Genomic DNA, 15,159 nt, shown 5'->3' with positions numbered 1-15,159 from the left:
ACACCGAAACGAAAAAGGTAAACGATACACATTCATGCTGCTTGAAGTTTATGCATTTTTTTATTGTTTAAATACAGAGTATACATCTTTTTACATAAATAGGAATTCAACTAGGTAGTCACTATTTTGAGGTTGGGAGCCGATCATTGGAATAAAAAAAAAGTTTGAGATTGAACAAATTGCACTTCGAACACTTCACGAGAACTAATAATATTCAAACTGTGAGGTTCCACTATACTATGGCTGTTTTGATATGTGAAAAATATCAAAATAAACACTATGCTGCACTGCAATATGATTCTAATCGTGTTTATTCAAATGCAGTCTTCTCATAAAAATGTGCACATCTTGTCCCTGTCCACTCCCGGAATTACTGTCCATCCGCAGCATATTAAAGACGACAAACCAGATGCGCACAACAGTAGGTGAGCGCATCAACCTAATAAGAGAAAACATTCCCCTGCCCCCCTCCCAGATTCCACCACTTGTTGATTATTGTTCAAAGGGAATGATAATTGTGCACGTGTTACTCATATACAGCATACCCATTAGATAACATCCTACCCGCTGATGGCGGCACCAATGTAACATGACAGGAGCATGTCATATCACATTAGGCAGATGTAAACTGAGTTCTGCAGCATCTGTTATTATTGTTAATTTTCCAGCGACCGACTTTCCTTGCTTGGTGAATAAAGGATTTCTGCGCATTCCTTTAACTAGGCCACAGGGGAGAATGAGCACACTGTTCGATTGTAAAGATTTTCAAATTTGTTGGGGGCAAAGAATGTGCGAGAAAAAGAGGAAAAAATGCAAAAAGTATCAAAGCAGAATTGAAAGCTATTACTGACGTTAAGAAAGAAAATTAAATCTATATTTTGCCATACAGTAATACTGATTTGCAGTCTTATTTTGTGCCCCATTGATGGAAAAAAAAAACCCTTCCTGTCTCTCTTCAATGTGCCTCCCTCATAGGAATCCATAGGAGTACGCAGTACACACACACGGAACGATGGACATGGACACACACAAACACACACTAGATTCAAGTTGTGATGTCATTCAAGCAAGGTGGTGGCACTGAGGGGCGAGCGTGTGGAAGTGTTAAGGTGGTCCGCGAGCAACACTGTATTTTCAATGATCACACAAGAGAGGAAGTCAAGAGGACGGAAGGGAGAGAGGGGGTGATTTTGTTGCTATGCAACCAGACTGCGCTGTTTGCCAGCATAACCACGCACATTTTGCAAGGAGTGGATGGTTATATTTCTATCCACAGCACAGAGACAGACAGTCCCTGCGAGAACAGGACCTGGAGATGAATAGAAGGAGCAAAAACGCAAACCTTCAATTCAGCAAAGTCATCGTTCACATGACCCACCAGGACAAAAGATGGAAAAGCTTTGTTCTTAGAGGAAAAATCTAATCTACTGCATTATCTACTTGTATCTCGTTGTCAGTAAGAGGAGCATCAAAGCACCTTTGTGCAGTAACTCCACACTCATCTTCTGTGTGTCAATTACGGGCACAACTAAATTACTATCACTGTCATTGCTGAACATTATTTAATGATCTATCCCAGCCTGATTCATCCACTATTTTATTATTTATACCATCATTTGACAATAATGACTACACAACCAGGGGCATAATAGCCATTAGGAGATTTGGGAGTTTTTTGTACTGGAAATAAACATCCATCCATTTTTTATGTGGCTTCATATCTCGGGTGTGCTGGGGCCAGTCTCAATTGACTTGGGGTGAGAGGTGAGGTACACCCTGGACTGGATATATGACTGCCAACAAAGTTATTAAAAAAAAAAAAAAAAAAAAACTTGGCTTTATGGGGAGAAAGAAGACGGCTGAGAGACAACACGTAATATGTGGATCAATTTTGCTTTTTCACGGACTATGTCAGACTACTGCGGTGAAATCTTGTATACCGATACTACCGCATCCCGTTTTTTATGATCAGTGGGCTTTATCTGGTCAACTCAAATGCACCCGAATACGCTCGTTACCGTGGGGATGAAGACACAAGTAGATCTCGCCGACTGTAATATAAGAAGAAAATAGTGTTGGTGTTCTGTCTGTCGCTATGCCTCACTGGCACAAATTGATGAACAAATATACATTATTTTAAATTGGTACTGATACCTGGGGTAAAACATGGTCACTGCTCGCTTGTTGGAATTTTCACAAATTATCTAATTTTGACTGCGCTTCACTGACAACATTTTGCAGGCGGGTTTGCATGTGCCTTTCTGATTCTAAAAAAAAAAATAAAATAAAATGCAGCGTCAGCCGCTGCTAATCACGCATAAGCCATGTGGACGTGGCCCACTCGGATAACAAATCTACAAATAAACAAAACTGACACATTCTTAACACACTCACGTTATAACAAACAATATATTTTCTCGATATTGAATGACTTTGGTGCTTCTACAGGCTGTGTGTGTGTGTAGCTGGCATGGAAATCAAAACACAGCACGAAGGAAAACATTTTTCAATTAGGGCACACTTGGCATGCAGTAGGCGCCAACCTCATGCACACAAGCCCAGCACACCAAATGAATGGACTAAAAGACTGACGACACTGAGCCGTGCGAAGTTACTGTAAGTGCATCTTTCCAGCAATACTACGATGATTATGCTAGATCTCGTTAGATCCTACAAAGGAATGTAAAAGTTTGGGTGGGGGGGGGGTACAATTAAGAGACCACTGGGGTCCCGTACCCTTGGCCGAATGCAAAGGTGATTTGAGTTGCTGGCGTAAGGTGACCATTTAACTTTTTAACATTTGTAAATGTCACAGGAAATAAAGCAATTTTAACGTCATAATAACCAAATCCTCAGGCATTCGCTTGCTCCATCACTAGTTTGAATATTTTTCTTGGTCTTACTTTTAGAAGTCAAAAAGTGACAAAATGCCAAAGAAAAAACAAAATGCCTCCAAAATTAATCCTTAATGCTTGTTATATTTATGAGCTTCAAGGGATTTGCTCATGTTTGTCAACAGTTTTGTGAGAATTTAGATGGATATTTTTCCTCATAATTGTAGTTGAATTTCAAACTGTGCAAGTTTCGTGACATGCAACTTTCCTTCAGATTTCACTTGATTTCCAATATGACAAATAAAATGCCTGACAATGACTGTACTGTCTAAAAAAAGTTTTTCTCCCCACCTCTTACAGAGCTATGGCACAGATTCAGAATACATGATTTTTTTTTTAATGCTGCCTCTCATTCTCCCGAAGACATGCAAAAAGAGTGTTAAGGGAGTATTTGCAGACAATGACACTCTGTCGATGAAAGAAATAGCAGATAAGGGAGTCATAATTTCCATTTAATCGCTTTGCTGGTTTTCAAAGTGCTCGGTGCCAAGTTCCCATGTAGTCTTAATTCTGATGGTGGTGTCTTGCTTCCCTGACCTATAAAGTGGATGTCTGCTAACTGTTATTATTGTTATTAGTATTATCTTAGGGGCCTTCACCTCTTCCATTGTTTTTGATTAATTGTGTCTCTTTGCCTTTTGCCTCATTACCCAGTTCTTCTTCTGCCTTCATCTTGGGCCTCCACTTGCACTCTTGGAGTTTTAACCTTCCTGTACAACCACCCACAATACTTCTCATCCACACACACACACGCACACATGCACATTCCCCCTACCTCTGTCGTTGGTCTTCAAAGCAGCAATCTCAAGTCTGTTGCAGTGCCTACGTTTTTCAAATAAAGACTTTATTGCCGCTGAGACCATCCCTGTTGCTCTCTAACCAAACCATGCATGAATACTTATGCATGACTTTAGATTTTTTACTTTTACACAATACAAACTAAAACATACACAAACTTGTAGTTTCTCCAGGAGTTTGATCATTGCAATTACCTATGTAGGGTTGCTTAGGGTTATTAGAATTGCACGATATTGGAAAAAAAAATAAGATTTATCTTAGACCTGAGATATATTGCAATATGAAATAATACAAGATCAGTGATGGGAAGTTGATTTTCTCCATAAACCAGTGAAAAGTCCAGTTCATCATTACCAAAATGAACTATTTTACTTCATTTTCTCTGGGTCAAGAATGAATAAGTTCTTTTTTTTTTTTAATGTGTTGATGATGGTGTATTAGTTGTAAAATACTGGCATTTCATTTCCCCATTGTTGCTACACATTCTGTCGGCAGCTGCAGCTTTCACTCTCTTATCTCAAAAACATAAGGGAAAATTTGTTGTTTGAATGGCGTTTTTGTAAATGAGGAATGATAACAAAAACAGAACGTTTGCCCTTACTGGGCAAACAAAAAACATTCAACAGTATGACAGGAAGGAATCACTCACAACTTTTGCTGACTATATTAAAATAATGATAAACAACATTACAAAACAAAATTCCATATTATAATGTGTTCATGCAGTGTTTTGACAAACACGTCACTCTGCTAGTCAGTTTTAGTATTTCAATGATTCACTGTAAAGTACAGTACACCAACATCGCAGCAGACCGTGCAATGTGACTATTGCATACACACAGATTATGATGACAATGTGCAAACAAAATACCAGGCCTCATAAATATGTATGATGCCGAGACAAGGGTAAAAGTTATGGAAGCTAACGTCAATAGCATTCTACAGACGCAGCTTTTACCTTTTTAGAATCTGGTTGAGCATGAATCTAGAACCAGAAATGAAGACAAAAATCTATCACAGAGCCAAAATTTATTAATCAAGAAATTTAAAAAATAAAACAACCATGTTTCAACAAAGCAATAAAGTTCAATTTAGTGTAGTTTATTGTTCAAGTTTCCAACTTCATTTTTTAAAACCAACAAGGGAAACTTGATACCTAAAGATGCTAATTGCCAATAATTTTCCCCATTTGTATTAATCAGTCAGATTGTCCACTTCTAGGCGGAGGACAACATCATGTTCCCTCCCCATTTCCACAAAACAACCATTGATAATGCATCACTCTCTTTTCCACTTTGCATTACCCCACAAGCCATTTGAGTCAAGTTACAGTAAATGTAAAGTTGCCCAAAAAAAAAAAAATCTCAGGCACTTCTCAGTCAGTTGTGCGCTAATGGAACAGTTAATAACATCAAGGAGATGAAAATCGGTCAAATAACTACATTGTTACAGGAAAGAACTCATCACAAGGGAGCGCTCTCCCTCCCTCCTCTCATTTTCAGACGCTTCCTCACTCACCCACTCCAATTTTTTTTTTATCATTCTTTCTTACATTATTGATTGGTGGTTCAGAAAACCTCTCAAATCCCCAAGAGTTGCCCCGCCCAACCCGAATGAGTCTGTCTGCATTCTTGGAAGAGCCTCAGCTTTTGCTAAGTGGGACTTCGGGACCTACTTTTCTACACTGACATCAGTGGTTGGCATGTTCATAAACGGTGACCCTGTCGTCTGGGCGACGGCCATTATATTGTCACGAAAGCACTCAGGCTAATGGTAGTGGAGCCATATTAATGATCATGCCCTTTTCCTCATCCCCACGCCCATTTCTTTTACCTCCTTTCTTAGAAGTACACGCAGATATGCATAGTGCATTGCTAATGGGCCTCAGTAACAAATTGCATCTTCTTGTTTAGACGCCAGCCGTAAATCGATGACATTTTACCTGGCCTGCTTTGTTTTGCTTTTTGCAGCCACGAGCGGACAATTATTCAGAGTCGCTGCGGCTGTGTTTACCCGAGTCATTTCATCCCTTAATTAAAGTTTTATTGGAGGCATTTATTGTCTCTTAGACAATGTTTTACTGGGCATGCTCTGTAGAATCAGACACAAATGCGCACATTCATGCATACATACAGAAGATTGAAATCATCAGTAGTCGTAACAGGGTTGACTTTCAACGGCTTGAAACCACGGACTAAAGAAAATAAAGAGCTGCTGTAGTAGTGTGTGTGTGGGGAGGGGTTGTACACACACACACACACACAACACACACACACACACACACACACACACACACACACACAGAGTATACATTTGTGGTGTTCCAGTAGCCTAATGGATAAGGCATCAGCCTCTGGAGCTGGGAAGTGTGAGTTCCAAGAAGAATTATGAGGAAGAACAACCATCAAAAAGTTACACTAATGGGAGCAGCTTGGAAAGATGGATGATTACTGTCTCGATAATTGTTTGCGAGGGCAGCCATTAACTAAAATTGGATAGAAATTGTGGTGTTTGGGCTGGCGGTTTATATGACAGAATAATGTCAATTGTAAACATTTCAGTTATTGTTTGCGATACAGTTGTTGTTTTCAGTTTTTTTTTTTTTTTTTTAAGATGTGTGATAACTGGTTGATTTGACAATGCTTTCAACTGTGTGTGAAACAATGAAAAATAGTTTTTAAAAGATTCTTCAGTGAAGCCAAATGTACGCAAATGTATTCTTGAGGAAGATATTGATATTTGAAGACAATAAGGCTCTTGTTGATGTTGATGCTGTTTTATCAATCCATAGTTCCATACTGTAAACTACAGAATATTTATGGACGTATTCTTTTCCTCCCCCACGTTGTCATGTATGGCCATGCAGTGGTTGTTTCAGAAATACTCAGAGCATGACAACACTGTCTACCAAATAGAACAGATTTCACCAAACAGTTGAAAACACATGGCTGATGGTATTCTTCAGCTTCCTCTGTGTGAACACATTTTGAGAAACTCTCTTTATAGCCTAACGTCCGACAATAAATAACCCCAGCAGCCATCACAAAACATAAACATTTGTAAAGAAATACACACAAAAAAGAAAATATTTTAAATAGAATAAAATCAAAAAGAACTTTATTGTGACGGTCACAGAAACAAGGAATATCAATTAGGCATCTCACCATTTGAAGAGTAAAACAAACATGTTATTGTCAATGACATTTATTGTATTTACAGAACACACTTAACATTGAAAATTTCCATATTATGGTATGTTAGTAGTGCAATTATCTACACTTATGTACTGCAGAATTTATCTGAAAAATGTAATCTATGACATGTACCAAACGTGAACAGAAATATCCATCCATCCATCCAATCATCCGTTTTCTTAGCTGCTTATCCTCACAAGGGTCACAGGGAGTACCGGAGCTGTCAACAGGAAGGAGGCAGGGTAGACCCTGAACTGGTTGCCAGCCAATCGCAGGGCACATCAAGATAAACAGCCGCACTCACAATCGCAAATAGGGGCAATTTAGAGTTTCCAATTACTGTTGGATGTTTTTGGGATGTGGGAGGAAACCGGAGTGCCCGGAGGAAACCCATGCAGGCATGAGGAGAACATGCAAACTCCACACGGGTGGGTCCGGGATTGAACCCGGGACCTCAGAACTGAGAGGCCAATGCTTTCCAGCTGATTCACTGTGCCGCCATAAATAATACATTAAGAGCATAAATACTTTTAAGTACAGAATCAAAATTTGAACGGAAATCTTTAAAAACTATTTAATTTTTTGGTTCAGTCTCATGTTGTTTTTGTTCCTAATCCTCTAAAAGGAACATGAGAACTACATTTTGTGTCGGTCGTCATTTTCGCACTGAGCTTGTCGTTGTGGAGTGTTGAAGAGACGGTTGCCATGTCGCGGCCCTGTGAAGGGAAAGGCGTCTGGTTATTTATGACGTCGATCTTGTGTGTTTAGTAAGCTCAAGGTCAAAGAGAGGATATTCATGGGAAATCACGCTGATGAAATACTGCATCACGTGAGCGATGAGGGTACGTCTTAACTGCATGGAAAGAAAAAGTCACAGTATACCCAGAAGCGACATTATTACTAAATGTGACTTAGCTGTCTAATAATTCTTTCTAATCATTCATAAAATGCATGACATTGTACTGAAGTGAATTTTTCACTGTCTGATGGTAAACTACTGATACGAGAGCTCATTATAGTGAGCTCTGTAACAACTCAGAACATGGCTCATACTGTATTTATGTTGATTAAAACCTGCCTGTCGTGAGTATGAATAGCAATAATTATGCATCACTTACATTTATGTGCTTTGAGGTCCGTTGCGCCGTCTTGTAAGCAAGCTCTTCGCCTGTCAGGGAAGGTGGGGTCCCATTGACCTGAAGAAATGGGATACCCCCTCGTTCTTGTGCACAGCCACAACCAAGAGCAAACACAGGGGAAGGGATAAGGAATAGATTGGCCCCTATACCCATTTTACTATTGTTATGAAAATCACATTCTAATTTTTCTTCTCATTTTTTTCAATGAACCAACATCATTATCATATTCGTCCATCATTGGTGAATTTAATATTACAGGCTGACTTTAAGACACACTCTATGTAGGAATATATAAATTAGATCTCCTCCAAGCCCTTCCGCATAATCTCGGCTTTGAGTTCCTCCTCCTTTATGACACTTTCCACCAGATGCATTTTAAAGCAATGGCATCCACCCTTTTTCCACCCTGCAAGGTTCCCCATATCTCAATCATCTTCTCTCGGCTGAAGGACAACTGAGGTTAAAAAGATGTGTGCTAACGTTCAGGAAAGCGCAGCTCTCTAACATGCCATCTCTGGCACGATCTGGGTTTTCGAGGTCTTGCTTATATTCAGTTTTGTTTCATGACGTCCTTTCTTGTGACCCATGTTCATGTCTTATTTTGCCCCCGAGGTTTTCATTTCCAGCTATTCTCGTTAGCCCAGTTCCTTGTATCTACCAATCAGCTCCCTCCAGCCACTTATCTTGTCCATGTGTGCCTCGTTGTCTCGTCACTTAGCTTGTATTTACATTGCTTCTCTGATTTCTTTCACTCCCGGTCTGTTCAATGATGCTGCTGTCATGTGGTGAATATTGTTTATTAATATCTCCGTTATTTTTATTCTTGATTTTTCCAGGATACTGGTTTGTTATGGGGGGGTTGTAAATAAATATTTTTGCAACACTTGTAAACTCACACTTTGCCTCCCTACACCTGCGTCCACACCTTTTGCAAGAAACTTTACAATACACAAACTTGCATACTTGGAAAAGAGAGACTATACTGTATTTTTTTGTATTAATAATTCTAATCATGCTATAGCAATAAATATTCACTTAAAACAATTCTGATTAGATGATGGAACAAACTAAACAAGAATTTGTCAGTACATATACTGTAGTTCCTTCTAAGGAAAAAACACAATCAAACTTGTCTAGATCCTTGAAGACTATTCTAAAACCCGAACAATTTCATTGATCTATCCATCTATTTTCCAGGCTGCTTATCCTCACTAGGGCGTACTGGGGCCTATCCGAGCCATCTTTGGGGAAGAGGCGGAGTACCTCCTGAACTGGTCACCAGCCAATCACAGGGAACATATAAACAAACAACCATCCATACTCACGTCCTCCGATACGGGCAATTTAGTCTTCAATCAAACCATCACCTATATTTTTTGGGATGTGGGAGGAAATTGGAAAGCCCGAAGAAAAACGACACAGCCACGGGGAGAACATGCAAATGCCCCACTGGCGAGGCTGAATTTGAACCAGAGTCCTCAGAATTGTGAGGCATATGTGCTCCCCGGTCTTCCACCGTGCCAGCTACCCTAACGACTTCAGAACAATAATCTGGCATTTTCTTGCCGTCGTATATTGTTTTCATGTTTGTGGTACGTGTTTTGTCAAGACTCCTCCTACTGCTGATTCAAAATAATATAGTGCTGACTCACGTATGTTTAAAATTGAATCTCAGACGCAAGTCTCATGTGAACAAGCTGGCTGACTCGCGTCGTCCATGTTCTCCCATAGAAATCCAAAGCAATATTCAGAGCAGCAGAAGAGAACGCCACAGCCTGAAATGAAACATTATGTTCTGGACAGATGGGCTCCTGGGAACCGAGAGTACTCAGAAACTGAGTCTGAGAGGGGCACAACATGTAGGAACAAAGTAGGGGATTCGGTGAAAAAATATCTGGTGTCTCTCCCAAAGGACATACAGTATTGTAACAGATTTTTTTTTTTTTTTTAACTTGACCATAAAAAAGGATCTCACACACACTGGTCAACAGTACATATTCGCCACCAAACATATAGAGCAAGCAACTACACAATTGAGTTTAGATTTATGATATTAGTGTGCAGACAGTTAAACCATTTGTTTACATGAATATATTATGTGAATTTATTCATACGAACTGATTATTTTGGCTACAATACCGAGCTGCATGAAAAAATTCAGAGTGGTGGTGTGCAACTTGACCACTGTGATATAGAAACAATATTTCCGAGTAGAAATGCTGTGTTATAAGTGATCACAATGCACGATATATCCCACAAAGTGTCATCCCATTGTTTGATACACTTAAGACAACAAAAGCAGTTTTAATACTACATTCTTTTAAAGGACATTCTGTCCATGGGAGATCACAAAAAAATTCATCTGTCATTTATAGTCTGTGTTGAGACATCCAGTCCCAAAAAAAAAAAAAAAACTGAAATTTTTTTTGTTGTTGTTTTTAAACTGACTTTTTTTTCCAGTGATGAAATACAATAAATCTGTTACCGTATCTTATAAAGTGGAGTGCGTGTCTCTGTCTAGGAGTAAATATGCTTGCCTATTTTCTTCGCCATTCCTCAGGTCTGACGGAAAGCCGGCAGCACAGTTAAGAAGCAGATTTGAAATCGTGTCTGTATTGCTCTCTACACCTGATGTTCCTCTTGGGTTGGCCAGGCTTTACAAACGTGTCAAGCGAGGGGAAAGTCTGGGGAATAGCAAGGTTACGCACTGAGGATTCCAAATGGTCCCTGGTGATTTTTACTCATTGCCTCTTCACTGAAAGTGCGCAGGGCAAAGTTATTGCACTATCCCATGATGCTGTTAGTCATCTGGGTATGTTTCGTGAATGAAGTGCCTATATTCACTTACCTTCTCAAGACATGAGCACTGGGTACAGATTTTTGCTCTGCATGTGCATCTGCATATAATTACCCAATATTGTGATATTCACTGTATTGTGAAAGGTTAGTACTACACAATTAAGATTGTTTAGGTGTGCCGTGTAGCTTAGGTAAAGGCACTTCCTTCTTCATGGTGCTTTTTTTTTTCATTGCAAATCTTTCTCCATCTTATATTTTATCCAGTTGTAGATTATTCCCACTAACCTGGTCCATGAAGGGCACTCAAGCATGATCATTTCTCCAAGCAGCTTTAAGTGGCTTGCAGGCATTAAATCAATGTGTGCCCTGGGACATAAAAAAAAAAAAAAAAATTACCATGAGGAATATATGAGGAACATGCAGACTCACTTTCATTTGTGCACGGACGTCTGAAGGGCAGAGCTGAGGCCTTTACAATCTCTTTCAGGCATTTTCACATGTATAGTGCTAAAAATTGTTCATAGCCTAACCACAGCAACATGAAGTGAGAATTGTGAGCTTTTAAAATACAAAAGATCTGAAATGATGTATTTCAGGGACAAAGTGTAGATGTAGTAAGAACCATGTGATCCTTTTTGACTGGTCTGCAAAACAGCAAAATACTTCCCTCCAAATCAGGCATTTAGCAGGGTAAAAATGGAGCAGGAACAAGAGAGGGATTAAAAAATGTACACACGACCATGACAGGTGAATGTCAATAAGGTGAAGTATTATGACATGAGAGAAGAGGAAGAGGTGAAAAGCAATGACTTGTCATGAACAAAACATTTTGAGAGGGAAGGTGGGGTTGGAATGATGGCAAGAAAGGTTGCTGGGGGGGGGCGGGGCATGACACATTGATGGTGGTGGTGGAGGAGGACATGATGGAATGAAAGAGGATGGGGACACACAAGGAGAAGTGCTACCTCATCAGTGCGGGGGGGAGGGTGACAAAAATGTAACCAAAAATGGTGCAGATGGGAGAAAGGGAAGGATTAGCTGGAAGATGAGGGGAACAGGGGGAGGAAAATGACAGGTCAAAAAGAAGGATGAAATGGGAAGGACAATTGATCAGTTGATGGGGGGAGGAAAGTAGCCTGTCAAAGATTTAGTATCACTATAACTAATCACTGTAATTGCTTGACTTGTAATTGATTTGAAAAAGCACATGTAAACACATGTAAATAATTTAAGTGGCGAAATATAAGGTCAGAAAAGTATAAAACTGTTTATTTCAAAATCACTGAGGGGTACAAGAAAGATGCCGCTCATTTTTCAGCATGTGATCCATGGTGGTGAAAAAGTGATCATAATACAATTTAGTGCTGAAGGTCCGGGTTCTGGAGACGCTTGATGGCCACTGTTCCTAAACCCAATCCTTACAAGCCTTGCACTTGAACCTTGGTACACATCAAAGTCTAGCACTCCTCCATCCACTGATCTTCTTCTTCTTTTCCTTTCGGCTTGTCCCGTTAGGGGTCGCCACAGCATGTCATCTTAGCCTATCTCCTGCATCTTCCTCTCTAACCCCAACTGCCCTCATGTCTTCCCTCACCACATCCATAAACCTTCTCTTTGGTCTTCCTCTCGCCCTTTTGCCTGGGAGCTCCATCCTCAGCATCCTTCTACCAATGTACTCACTCTCTCGCCTCTGAACATGTCCAAACCATCGAAGTCTGCTCTCTCGAATCTTGTCTCCAAAACATCCAGCTTTGGCTGTCCCTCTAATGAGCTCATTTCTAATCCTATCCAACCTGGTCACTCCGAGCGAGAACCTCAACATTTTCATTTCTGCCACCTCCAATTCTGCTTCCTGTTGTTTCTTCAGTGCCACCGTCTCTAATCCGTACATCATGGTCGGCCTCACCACTGTTTTGTAAACTTTGCCCTTCATCCCAGCAGAGACTCTTCTGTCACATAACACACCAGACACCTTTCGTCAGCTGTTCCAACCTGCTTGGACCCGTTTCTTCACTTCCTTACCAAACTCACCATTGCTCTGGATTGTTGACCCCAAGTATTTGAAGTCGTCCACCCTCACCATCTCTTCTCCCTGTAGCCTCACTCTTCCCTGTCCACTTTTCTCATTCACGCACATATATTCTGTTTTACTTCGGCTAATCTTCATTCCTCTCCTTTCCAGTGCATACCTCCATCTTTCTAATTGTTCCTCCGCCTGCTCCCTGCTTTCACTGCATATCAAAATATCATCTGGGAGCATCATGGTCCAAGGGGATTCCAGTCTAACTTCATCTGTCAGCCTATCCATTACCACTGCAAACAGGAAGGGGCTCAGAGCTGATCCTTGATGCAGTCCCACCTGCACCTTAAATTCCTCTGTCATACCTAAGGCACACCTCACCATTGTTCTGCTGCCATCATACATGTCCTGTACTATTTTAACATACTTCTCTGCCACACCAGACTTACGCATGCAGTACCACAGTTCCTCTCTTGGTACTCTGTCATAGGCTTTCTCTAGATCCACAAAGACACAATGTAGCTCCTTCTGACCTTCTCTGTACTTTTCCACTAGCATCCTCAAGGCAAATAATGCATCTGTGGTACTATTTCTAGGCATGAAACCATACTGTTGCTCGCAGATACTTACCTCTGTCCTGAGTCTAGCCTCTACTACTCTTTCCCATAACTTCATTGTGTGGCTCATCAACTTTATTCCGCTATAGTTCCCACAGCTCTGAACATCGCCTTTGTTCTTAAAAATGGGAACTAGAACACTTTTCCTCCATTCTTCAGTCATCTTTTCGCCCGCGAGTATTCTGTTGAATAAGTTGGTCAAAAACTCCACAGCCATCTCTCCAAATTGCTTCCATACCTCTACCGGTATATCAGGACCAACTGCCTTTCCATTTTTCATCCTTTGTAGTGCCTTTCTGACTTTGCCCTTAGTAATCATTGCCACTTCCTGGTCCTTCACACTTGCCTCTTCAACTCTTCCTTCTCTCTCATTTTCTTCATTCATCAACTTCTCAAAGTATTTTTTCCATCTATTTAGCACACTACTGGCACCAGTCAACACATTTCCATCTCTATCCTTAATCACCCTTACCTGCTGCACATCCTTCCCATCTCTATCCCTCTGTCTGGCCAACCTGTAGTGATCCTTTTCTCCTTCTTTCGTGTCCAACCTGGTGTACATGTCTTCATATGCCTCTTGTTTAGCCTTTGCCACCTCTACCTTTGCCCTACGTCGCAACTCGATGTACTCCTTTTGCCTCTCCTTTGTCCTCTCAGTATCCCACTTCTTCTTCGCTAGTCTCTTTCCTTGTATGACTCCCTGTATTTTGGGGTTCCACCACCAAGTCTCCTTCTCCCCTTTCCTACCAGATGACACACCAAGTACTCTCCTGCCTGTCTCTCTGATCACCTTGGCTGTCGTCGTCCAGTCTTTCGGGAGCTTCGGTTGTCCATCGAGAGCCTGTCTCACCCCTTTATGGAAGGCCGCACAACATTCTTCCTTTCTCAGCTTCCACCACATGGTTCTCTGCTCTACCTTTGTCTTCTTAATCTTCCTACCCACCACCAGAGTCATCCTACACACTACCATCTTATGCTGTCGAGCTACACTCTCCCCTACCACTACTTTGCAGTCAGTAACCTCCTTCAGATTACATCGTTTGCACAAAATACAATCTACCTGCGTGGTTCTACCGCCGCTCTTGTAGGTCACTATATGTTCCTCCCTCTTCTGGAAATAAGTGTTCACTACAGCCATCTCCATCCTTTTTGCAAAGTCCAACACCATCTGTCCCTCAAAGTTCCTTTCCTGGATGCCGTACTTACCCATCACTTCTTCATCGCCCCTGTTTCCTTTACCAATATGTCCATTACAATCTGCACCAATCACAACTCTCTCGCTGTCTGGGATGCTCAGAACTACTTCATCAAGTTCCTTCCAGAATTTCTCTTTCAACTCTAGGTCACATCCTACCTGTGGGGCATAGCCGCTAACCACATTATACATAACACCCTCAATTTCAAATTTTAGTCTCATCACTCGATCTGATACTCTTTTCACCTCCAAGACATTCTTAGCCAGCTCTTGCTTTAAAATAACCCCTACTCCATTTCTCTTCCCATCTACTCCGTGGTAGAATATTTTAAACCCTGCTCTCAAACTTCTAGCCTTACTACCTTTCCACCTGCTCTCTTGGATGCACAGAATATACACCTTTCTCCTAATCATCATGTCAACCAACTCCTGAGCTTTTCCTGTCATAGTCCCAACATTCAAAGTCCCTACACTCAATTGTAGGCTCTGTGCATTCCTCTTTT

At 40.8% G+C, this 15,159-nt stretch overlaps 1 protein-coding gene across 4 annotated transcripts in view; it reads right to left on the bottom strand.

The window, feature by feature from the left end:
* Positions 1-15,159, bottom strand: part of cacna1ha (calcium channel, voltage-dependent, T type, alpha 1H subunit a) — a 124,831-nt gene that overhangs the window by 105,886 nt on the left and 3,786 nt on the right. For 2 of the 4 annotated variants that reach the window (XM_061845759.1, XM_061845763.1), the window contains exons 3-4: positions 11,110-11,190; positions 9,678-9,800 (exon numbers count right to left, since the gene is read on the bottom strand). The gene's annotated coding sequence lies outside the window, so the exon portion shown is untranslated. The remainder of the gene's footprint in view (positions 1-9,677; positions 9,801-11,109; positions 11,191-15,159) is intronic. The other 2 variants (XM_061845760.1, XM_061845761.1) reach the window with 1 other exon arrangement.

Source organism: Syngnathoides biaculeatus, chromosome 16 (genome assembly GCF_019802595.1).
Source record: "Syngnathoides biaculeatus isolate LvHL_M chromosome 16, ASM1980259v1, whole genome shotgun sequence".
NCBI lineage: Eukaryota > Metazoa > Chordata > Actinopteri > Syngnathiformes > Syngnathidae > Syngnathoides > Syngnathoides biaculeatus.
Note: the sequence above shows the minus strand (reverse complement) of the source record. Positions and strands in the feature narration are given on the sequence as shown.